Here is an 11,937-nt window from a genome sequence, read left to right as displayed (position 1 = left end):
AAACAAATAGAGATTTCTAAAGTCTTGTGTGCAATCTTCTTACTTTAAGCGAAACCTTGCGATTGGTGTATCACTTCGATTACGATTGGTCCACCATGGCAGATTTTCAATTCTGCAACTATAGATAGAAGTTGTATTCGCACACTTTCTTGAGCGCTTCCCCACTACGTATACTGCCGTTCACAGTGAGAATCAGAGCATTATTTTACAACGAACTGTTACGTACGCCCTCTATATAGAAAATTCCACGACGAATCTTATGTCGGAGGGAGGGGTCTATTTGACTAACCACACTTAGGCTAATAATGTCAAAAGAAATTGCAGTTCGGCAATTACTGGTGTCGCGTGGCCAGAACGGTACTGGTAACCATAACCCGGTAGCTGGCAAAGTGCAACAGCCGGCCGTTGACTCCAAAGATATTGGATACCAAGATATAGTAACCCTAGGAGGGAACACCTAGTTTATCCGCTTCAAACTGGCAGATAAGTAAAAGCTCTACTAGGGTATAAAAGACTTAACAATTAGAAAATGGGGGAGAATCCATTCTGGTGTCTTGCTGACGGAAGCCGCCGCCTCCAAGGAAAGGCGACCTTTCCAGGGCAGTCCTCCCCGGAGTCCTCTCCTTCAGGATCAGCCACCAGGATCCAGCAGCCCTTGAGTTGAACACCTACAGCTCAAAAGATTTTCACGTGTCGGACCATCGCCGTCTCAAAGAAGGAGGGAATATTAACCACAAGGACGACATTCGACATACTGGGATGCTTGTAGCCGCAGTACTCGAAATCCTCATACTTCCGAAGATTGTTCAGCTGCAGGAGTCACCCGATCAGAGGCTTAGTGACCAACAGCATACTTCGAAAAAGTGGTGGTGCAATGTAAATGTTTCCATCGACTCAATCTAAGCTAAAGTGAATTTATGCATAACCAAAGGCAAATAGCCGCACTTAATACAACCAAAACACGAGTGAAAATTAAAAGCATTGGAAGCATTCAAAAATGCATTGAAATACATTTAAATCAAGTGAATCGATAATGCTAATCCTGATAAACACTTAGCGAAGTCAAGTCTCACCACCAGTGTTACGAATGTCGCGTGTCCCAGGCATATATATATTATTTGTGTTTAAGTGAATTGGTGTTCTTAAGAGCAGCAATCTTTTAGTGCACATATATTTACATATATATTCAATATAATATTCCCAGGACCCGGAGTGTCGAGATCTCATCGCACAGGATTCAAAGGAGGGTAAGTTTTTCGGAACCCGGTTCCTTTCTTAAAGCATACATTTATAAATATTCGTGCAGTCCAAATAGTTTTTTTACAGGCTGTTATATATATTTCAGCGCCGAGTATCAGCCTTGTTATTGTATGTACAATTACAATTGCCCTCTGAGCGACGTTTGTAGTCGTGAATGGTCAGCGTTTTGCTGATGTGCGCATCTTACGGGTGGTAAATTCGATACTCTCCACTAATAAAAATAATTGTCAAGTAGAGTTATTTCTTATGCATTAGCCAATCTTTTATTGCTTATCCACGGCATATGCCGACATACATATATTAACCAATAAACTTATTATGTGAAAACGAATTTATAACCATGGTGAACTAGAATTTTAACATGGGGGTTGGTGCTGTAAGAGTGGAGTAGGTCAATAACAATGACATAACTTTGGACGGACAACCTTGACAATATGGGATCGTATTGCGCGGCCCGCGACGATTCACTTGTGCCGAAGCAGTTGAGATTTTATATTCTGCATAAATGTCCCGATAAGGCCGGACATATGAGCAAAGGAAAGCAAATAGCACGAATTCTAAATCTGTTTTGGTTTCCTCGAATGCGAAACTATGTCAAAAGCTACATCAAGTCATGTGTAGGAAGGTCAATACCACTACGATGACATCAAGCCGATTCCATTTTCCACGATATACATGGACCACCTGGGGCCATTTCCAAAGAGTTCCAAGAGAAACGAACATATTCTCGTGATAGTCTATGCATTTACCAAGTTCACAATTGTTCGAGCGGTGAAAAGTACAGCAACCAAACATGTCCTGGATGTCCTGCTAGAAGTTACCAGCTAGCTGGGAATGCCAGACCGCATTGTCACCGATCGTGGAACAGCTCTTACATCCAAAGACTTCGAGAAGTACTGCAAATCAAATAATGTGAAGTACATCTTAAATGCCGTAAGAACACCCAGAGCCAATGGTCACGCAGAGCGAAAAAACTGAATGATCTTGTCAATGTTGTTGCCTTCCAATGACATCGATAAGCGTTGGGATGACAACATCCGATCCATCCAGTGGAGCATCAATACCATGGTAAATAGTAAAACTATATGCTACCCATTTCACCTCCAAAATGGGTATGAACCAAGAGATATCTTGAAGAAAGCCATAACCAATATCATCCAAGGCCAGGAGCAAAAGATGCTAACAGACGTGGAATTGGAACAGCTTAGGGCAAATGCTGCGACTACCGTCAACAATCACCGAGCTGGTGCCAAGAATCGCTACTATGCCAAACACGCAAAGCCAACTGCTTACAGCCTTGGAGACCTTGTACTGGTCGAGAATGATCCATTCAGCACGGGCACATCCCGCAAATTGGAGCCTCGCTATAAAGGTCCTTTCATAATCAACAAGGTCCTGCCGAGAAACAGATATCTTGTTGAAGATATCCCTCACGCACAACGGAAGCAGAGACACTACAAGTCGGTGTATTCGTCCGACAAAATGAAACGCTGGTGTGAGCTGCCACCAGAGGAGCCAGATGAAGATGACGATTTAGAAGATGAATCCTGCGAGGACGCAGAGATTTTGTTAGGAGAGGCCGACTGTGAACAGCGTCTAATTTAGAATATAATTTTCGAGATAGAGTCGTACTCTAGAGCAGAACGTGTACAGAGCGCTATATGTTACAATTGGAAATGTAATGCTATGTTCAACCTCATTATACTTAATAAACTTATACCACTCGATAAAGCCAGCTCTTCTCACAAGAGCCTGGCGCAAGTTGGAGCCGGAATGGGTGGTAAGTTACTGATGGTGATGGAGTCCAGTGTTCGCCCGATTAAGAGCACAGCGGAGTTAAGTCCCTCTTGTCATGCTCCTTATGTGCTTCTCGGTTGGATTACCTTAAGGACTGCCACTGCTCTGCGGACTCCACCGTTTGCTGTAGTATCACAAAGGAAAACATATTGGAGTCCTTTTAAATCTGCACTGACCTCGTGAATGCGTATTGGAGTGGTTTTCTGTTTTTCTTCCATTGGAGTGGTTCTAGTGTTTTTCTTACATTTTGTAGAGTAAAAGGCTATACTACACTCTTCGGAATATATGTTAAAGGTAGAAAGAAGCGTTTCCGACCCCATAAAGTACATATGCTCTTGATCAGGATCACTATCCGAGTCGATACGAGCCGTATAAACGCTGACATCTCAAAACTATCAAACCTAGAAAAGTCAGACGCGGCATGCAGATTCCTGGGCTTCTTGTGGAGCGCAAGTTTGTTTCAGCGGGGTGGAATGCCTACTCTAACTCCCACAATCCGCAAAAATCTCTAACGCCTACACTTTTTATTTTTAAAATTTTAACTTAAATGTATTTGTCTTATCAATACCTATCTATTAACCTACAGCTGCGCCCACCTTAACGCCCACAAATGGGTTTAACGCTGAAATCTGTATGTCGCCCCATAACATGTATTGCAAAAGAAGGTAGGTAGCGTAATACAATATCGCTCTGATGCTTATAACCTCCATTTCCCTTTTGCTCCCTTCAGCTGAGTAACGGGTATCTCATAGTCGAGGCACTCGACTATAAACCTATAAACCTTGTTAAATTTTGGAATTCACGCAGTTTCTACCCGAACACGGGCGCGGCTATCGGCGCACATCGAAATTCACTTGCTGAATATGGTAGTTTTTCTGGTATTTTCATAGCTCATTTGAGTACCGCGTTGAAAAGCGTTAGCTGCGTATTTGGTATTATGCTTATCTTGCGGTTTTCGTCGATGTGAATTACTAAGCTGTACCTATTTATTCTATACTTTACGAATTCGTTGATTTTATTTGCATAGACCACCTTATAGCGTCTTTCCACATCGATCCATACACTATCTGCTAGCGTCTTTCCACGGATGGTCCATAAGGTTTTGCCATTTCGGAAATGTCCCGGTTAGTTTCCTATTTAAATTTGACTGACTCATTTCCACCGTCTTCCCACAGAGATCCATTAACCAGCCACCATCCGTTGAACGGATGACCCATACGGTTTTTTCCGTTCTGAAAACGTCCCAGTTAGTTCCCCTTCCAAATTTTACGGACTATTTTAAGCGAGAGTTAGTAGATGTTTTTTCGGTGAAACTCTGCGTTTCTTTTTCCTTTTAGTGAAAATTAGAAAATTTATCCACACCGTATCCAGCAGCTCCAGTTTTCTAAATTTTACACATTTATGCTTTTTCTCCCAAACAAATAGAGATTTCTAAAGTCTTGTGTGCAATCTTCTTACTTTAAGCGAAACCTTGCGATTGGTGTATCACTTCGATTACGATTGGTCCACCATGGCAGATTTTCAATTCTGCAACTATAGATAGAAGTTGTATTCGCACACTTTCTTGAGCGCTTCCCCACTACGTATACTGCCGTTCACAGTGAGAATCAGAGCATTATTTTACAACGAACTGTTACGTACGCCCTCTATATAGAAAATTCCACGACGAATCTTATGTCGGAGGGAGGGGTCTATTTGACTAACCACACTTAGGCTAATAATGTCAAAAGAAATTGCAGTTCGGCAATTACTGGTGTCGCGTGGCCAGAACGGTACTGGTAACCATAACCCGGTAGCTGGCAAAGTGCAACAGCCGGCCGTTGACTCCAAAGATATTGGATACCAAGATATAGTAACCCTAGGAGGGAACACCTAGTTTATCCGCTTCAAACTGGCAGATAAGTAAAAGCTCTACTAGGGTATAAAAGACCTTAAACAATTAGAAAATGGGGGAGAATCCATTCTGGTGTCTTGCTGACGGAAGCCGCCGCCTCCAAGGAAAGGCGACCTTTCCAGGGCAGTCCTCCCCGGAGTCCTCTCCTTCAGGATCAGCCACCAGGATCCAGCAGCCCTTGAGTTGAACACCTACAGCTCAAAAGATTTTCACGTATCGGACCATCGCCGTCTCAAAGAAGGAGGGAATATTAACCACAAGGACGACATTCGACATACTGGGATGCTTGTAGCCGCAGTACTCGAAATCCTCATACTTCCGAAGATTGTTCAGCTGCAGGAGTCACCCGATCAGAGGCTTAGTGACCAACAGCATACTTCGAAAAAGTGGTGGTGCAATGTAAATGTTTCCATCGACTCAATCTAAGCTAAAGTGAATTTATGCATAACCAAAGGCAAATAGCCGCACTTAATACAACCAAAACACAAGTGAAAATTAAAAGCATTGGAAATGGTTAGCTGCAACTCCGGATCATGATGATTTTAATAAAGTTCAGTATAAAATCAATGAATTCATTTAAAATAAAATAATAATAAGAAATTTAATATCATTTCAAAATTGTTAAATAAAAGAGAATCTCTTTCTGGTGATTTTAAAAATATTTTTATTGATCAAGACTTACAACTGCGAAAACATCACTTACGATTATTAACATTTGATCTTCAAAAGTTAATTGATAGCTAAAATTTACGTTTCTAATACCAAATTGTAAACAATGATGAAATCTTGGAAAAATTAAAACATAAGCAAAAATCTGTAATTATCTCTGACTTTATATAATGGACGTTGATGCACTTCGAACAGTACAAATAAGTGGCCAAACGTCACCAAGCACGTGCTTGTTACACGCGGGGGTCTTTTATCGAAATGCAATTTCGCGAGAAAGATACATAAAACAAATAGACACGGGACACAAATGAATATAAAAGGCACAACTAAGAATGAGTTAATATATTAATTTTTAATACCGGGATTGAAGTTAAAAGGCAAATTAAATTATAAATGTTCTTATAGTTATTACATAGAACGCGAAAGGGCTCGTGCAGACAAAAATTTGATGTACATCATAGAAAATTTAGGCGATAATAGTTTCGTGTTAGCTTAACAGAAACATTGAATGTTGGCGGTCTAAAAGATCTGCAGAATCGGGGACACTGATTATAAGTTTTTTTTTATAAAAATAGTAATAAGCATTGTTTGACGATTTACAAGTGTAGGTCAATTAAGGAATTGTAACCTACTCTGGTAGAACGATAGCCTTTCGTTTTGATCCCAGTTCAAACTACGCAGGGCAAATAAGATAAATTTTTGTACCGAGTCAATACGGTCGATGTTCACTTGATATTGAGGACTCCAAACCGAAAAACAGTATTCCAAAATAGGACGGACAAGGGAGGTAAATAATAATCTGGTCGTATAAAAGTCATCAAATTATTTTGACCAACGCTTTATAAACCCAAGAACACTCATGGCTTGGTCAGTCAATTTTAAGTTAATGGTCTAGAAGATACATAAATCGTTAAATGAATATATACGGTCAAGTGGCGTATTTTTAAGAAAGTAACTGGTAAAGACTTAATGGACATCTCCGTTTTTAAAATCGCACTGCATAAAGAACTTTTAATAGTTTATATAAAATACGCAATAATAAAAAACAGATGCAGAATATATAACGCTACAGCGATTTTCCGAATCGATGGCAAACTAGATTTTAGCAATCAATTCGAGTAATGAGCAACTATGTTTTATGAAATGTCTAACTTTCAGAACTTTTTATACTTATTGCACTTTAATTAATGAAAAAACTTGTTCTACCCGATTATTAAATGGTAACAAATCAACTGGTGCCATTCTTGGAAATGGTAACAATATTATTAACAACTTCCATCAAAACGGTTAATTTAAATAACATATAATGGATCAACAAACATTAATAATATCTTAAATACCAATTTGGAAAACAAAATTACATTACATAACTACGTACCACTTCAAAAATTATGAAATATTATCAAATAACTCGGAACTTTCTTTACACATATTCTAAAAAAGCGGGTAGGTAGCGCTTTACATTATCGCTTCGCTGCTTATATACCTCCATTTTCTTTTTGCTTCCTTAAGCTGAGTAACGGGTATCTCATATTCGAGGTATTTGCTTACCTCATTCGAGTATCACGTTAACCGCGTATTTGCTACTATGCTTATCTTGCGGTTTGCGTCGATGTGAATTACTAAGCTGTACCTATTTATACTATACTTTAAGAATTCGTTGATTTTATTTGCATAGACCACATTATAGCGTCTTTCCACATCGATCCATACACTACCTGCTCGATCCATAGGTTAAACGTATTCTCTTTAAGGTTTTGCCAATTCGAGATCCATTACCAGCCACTATCCGTCGAACGGATTGCCTAAGTTTTATCTTCTTTTTAGTGAAAATTGGAACACTTATCCCCATAGTATCTAGCAGGTCCATTTTTCTAAATTTTCACTATTAAACTTTCACTGCTTTTTCTCCCAAACAAATTGATATTTCTAATGTCTTGGTATGCAATATTTTTAGTTGTTGTGATACCTATCGATTTGTGTATCAGTCGTTTCGGTCGGACCATGATAGCAGAATTTCAATTCTGCCGCTATATATAGAAGTTGTCTTCGCACGCTCTCTTGTGCGCTTTGCCACTGCGTGTTCTGACGTCCACAGGGATTAACTGTTTTAATTATTTAGTTGTTTTAATAACTAAAATACTTATTTTACAACTACTAGTTATACCAGTTCATCTGTGGTGGGTTCGACTGACAACCCTGCAAGCATTATCTATCGCGGAAGACACTTCTAAGGGAATTCTAGAAGATGAAAACTACCGTCCGCGATATAGCATTCGGATCGCGGAGGTCACTCCCGTCGAGAGGAAATGTTCCACTTCGGCGGCACTTCTCGGAGTCACTTTGAGTCTTTGAGCCCTTGTAGACACGGTCCTTGGCATATCGGAAATGCTGCTTAATAGTTTTATTTATATCCAGCTCCGTTCACATGAGAAATTTAATAATAACCATTTCTAAAATAAACAAAAGCAAAATTTATTTATATATAAAATAAAAATAAATTTGGAGGAATTACTTTTTATAATTAGGTGGGGAATCTTTGAATTCTTATTTCACTGCAATCGAGACAGGTAATGTGAAAATATCTTGAAGTAATCGTACAGCTTCACGTAAATTCGCACTTTTCGTTGAGTTGGACAATTTAAAAAATTCCGAAAAACAAAGCAGTACACAAAATTTATATAAAACTGGACTTATCACAAGCAAATTGCGAAATAAACTGACGCTCTGTCGAAAACCAACAGCGTAGGTGAAAAGGAAGAGGAACTTTCAGAATAAACGGATAGTAGATACTTCTTCGAGATCGCGACCCTTTTTGTTTTTGTTAAATGTGTGCTTTCGTCTATCTATCGTCCAGAAGTGTCTCAGAAGTTACTTCTTCGCGATCGCGACCCTTTTTGTTTTTGTAAAATGTGTGCTATCGTCTATCTATAGTTCAGAAGTGCCTCAGAAGTTACTTCTTTGCGCTCGAAATGTGTGCTATCGCCTTTCTTTCGCTCAGAAGTGACTTAGAAGTTACTTCTACGCTACATTCTAAAATGTTCTATCATCTTTCTATCTTCCAGAAGTGACTTCTGGACGATAAGCGATAAAATTATCGCCCTTTTGCTTGCAGGGAAGGATGCCAGACCTATTCCCACATAGATAACAAAATTTGTTGTATTATATTTTATAACTAAAATATTTAATTTAGAAATACATATATAACTAATTAATTTGAATAAGAAATATAATAATATAAGACATACAGAAGAAGACATATACAAGAAAGGACGTTAACTTCAGCAAGCCGAAGCTTGTTTACCCTTGCAGTTTTAAGAAATAATCAGAGTTAGTACCACCATCTGAAATTTTTAGGGATTGTTGCTAGCTTGAGTGATAATAAAAAATGTGTATCTGACCGTTTCATTGACAGCTATATGACAGAGCTGTCCGATTTTTTTTAATTTTAATTCAAAATTCTTAAAAATATAAAAAATTATATTTCCAATATTATAAGATAATATGTCAAAAAACACCGAATCTATAATTTGTTTCTAATATTTTCCCGCCCAATTTTCCGATCGTTTTATGGCAGATCTGTGATATAGTCGTCCGATTTTGAAAAAATTTAATTCGAAATTCAGAACTTAATAAAAATTGTTATTTCCAAGCTTAGAAGATTTTATGTTAAAAAAACAACGAAGACATAATTTTTTTTTAATTTTTTCCCCGACACTTCCTATGGGAAGATATAGTTGTCCGACCCGGTTGGTTCCGACTTATATACTAACTACAATCGAAAGAATACATTTCGTTTCAGCCTGATAGCTTTAAAACTGAGAGACTAGTTTGCGTAGAAACGGACGGACAGACGGACGTGGCTAGATCGACTTGTCTTGTGACGCTGATCAAGAATATATACACTTTATGGGGTCTGAAACGTCTCCTTCACTGCGTTGCAAACTTCTGACTGAAATTAATATACCATGTTCAAGGGTATAAAAATTAAAAAGTAGGCATCATACAAGATGGCAACAATATTGTTAACCACTCCCTTCTAAACGGTTCATTTTTAATGATATTTAAAACGGCGAGAACCAGAAAAGTCTATAAGCCAAGAACAATTTTTTAAACGGAATTAAGAGCTGAGTTAAATGAATTTCATATTGTTTCGGGACGATCCATTTTAGAAGGGGGAGAATTATGCGACCCGTTAAACCAGGCCACTTTTGGCTATTGTAAAAAAATATTTTTAAACTCTGTCTGCTTTGAGGTCCTATCTCGATACCCAATTAAGTTAAATAAATCAAAATTAAAGTAAACATTAACTTCGAAACCCAATCAATTGCGCCTATTGAGTTTCAAATTTTAAAAGTGTCTTTTATTAATTGAATATAAAAAACAAGAAAGGAAGTTAACTTCGGCAAGACGATGTTTGTATACTCTTGCAGTTATAAGAAATAAACAACTCTATTAACACCATGTACAATTTTTAAGGACTGTTGCTGACTTCAGTGATATTTAAAAAAAATTATTTCATTATTTTTTTCAGACCATTATTTTTTCATCTATATGTTAGAGTAGTCCGATTTTTATTAAATTACATTCGAAATTCTTAAAAGAAAAATACCATAAGATAATATGTCAAAAAGCCCCAAAGCTATAATTTCTTTCATATTATTTTCCCATCAATTTTGCCATCCTACCTATGGCAGCTATATGATGTAGACGTCCGATTTTTATAAAGTTTAATTCGAAATTCATAACTAATTAAAAAATGTTATTTCTAAGCTAAGAAGGTTATATGTCATAAATTCATAAATTCATAAATTAATTTGAATTTCAGAAGTAATTAAAATATGTTATTTCCAAGCCTAGAAGGTTATAAGTTAAAAAACACCAAAGATTTTATTTGTTTCATATTATTTTCCGACAATTTTTCCAATCGTTTCTATGTTAGCTATATGATATTGTCGTCCGATTTTGATTAAATTTAATTCGAAATTCAAAAACAATTAAAAAATGATATTTCCAAGCGTAAGAGGTTATTTGTTCAAAAACACTAATGATATAATTTTCTTTTAATTTATTCCCTTATAGTTCCTATGGGAGCTATAAGATATAGTTGTCTGATCCGCTTGGTTACCTGGAAAAGTTTCAGCCTGATAGCTTTAAAACTGAGAGACTAGTTTGCGTAGACACGAACGTACAGACAGACGGACGGACGGACAGACGGAAAAGGCTATATCGACTTGTGACGCTGATCAAGAATATATATACTTTATGGAGTCGGAAACGTCTCCTTCACATTATACCCTTTGCAACACATGTAAGATCGAGCACGGATTATCAAATACCTGCTTCCCAGGTCTTTAAAATCAACACTGGATGATGTTATCCATTTGTTCATCGACCGGGAATATATTTGTACCTACACTTGAATTCCTAACATAGAAAGCCACAGGCAGCGCCAGCTATTTGTAATAGTACTAAGTCCTTATTCCGCTTATGTGTTTATAAAATCAATTGTATTTCTAACTAACAAGCGCTCAAGCGACTCCTGCTCTCCCTTATTGTGAATAGTTCATATAAACCCCACCTATTCCCAAATAAAATCAGAATTCAAATGAACCTTGTGTTTTAAATTAGTCTTCGTTCAACTAGGCATGATTTTTCGGGCGTACTCCAGCTTTACAGTTGGTTAAGTGTCATTGAAACTAATAAATCTCATAATGTAACGGCAAGTTTGACCACGTTGATTTCATATTGATGTTTAGTAATTTTTAATACCACACGTTGTGAGTGATATTATATCAATAGGCTACGAGTCTGTTGTTCCCAATCTATTTATCAATTACAATAGCTACCACTCTTAAGCCAATCAACCTCCCAGGATGAAAAGCCATAACGTTCACAACAATCACAAAAGTATTTATTTATATAAAACATATCGACCAAATAGTAAATTGAACTGGTAATGCTATTGTTGATTAGGGCTGGTCGATTTGGGAGCCTAAAAATCGTATCTGGGTAACGTGATCTATAAGGACTTGTGGCGATAACGCTTTCTGCAATCTGAAATCAATGAAAACTCCTCAGAATAGATATATCAAAAACTCTCTCTGGTCAAACATCCTTTTACGCACCAAGCTAGATAAGCTTTCAAAAAAAAGTAATGTGAATTTCAACCACTCAGATATAACAAAGTAGAAAATATACATAAACCATAATTTCAGACTACTCAGTGCAAAATTCACTGTGGTTTGAAGAAAAACCATAAATGATGACCCCGACGATTCGAACATCTGCAATCAAAAGGAACGCACCTCTACTGC

The sequence above is a fragment of the Drosophila biarmipes genome, unplaced genomic scaffold (genome assembly GCF_025231255.1).
Source record: "Drosophila biarmipes strain raj3 unplaced genomic scaffold, RU_DBia_V1.1 ptg000007l, whole genome shotgun sequence".
NCBI lineage: Eukaryota > Metazoa > Arthropoda > Insecta > Diptera > Drosophilidae > Drosophila > Drosophila biarmipes.
Note: the sequence above shows the minus strand (reverse complement) of the source record.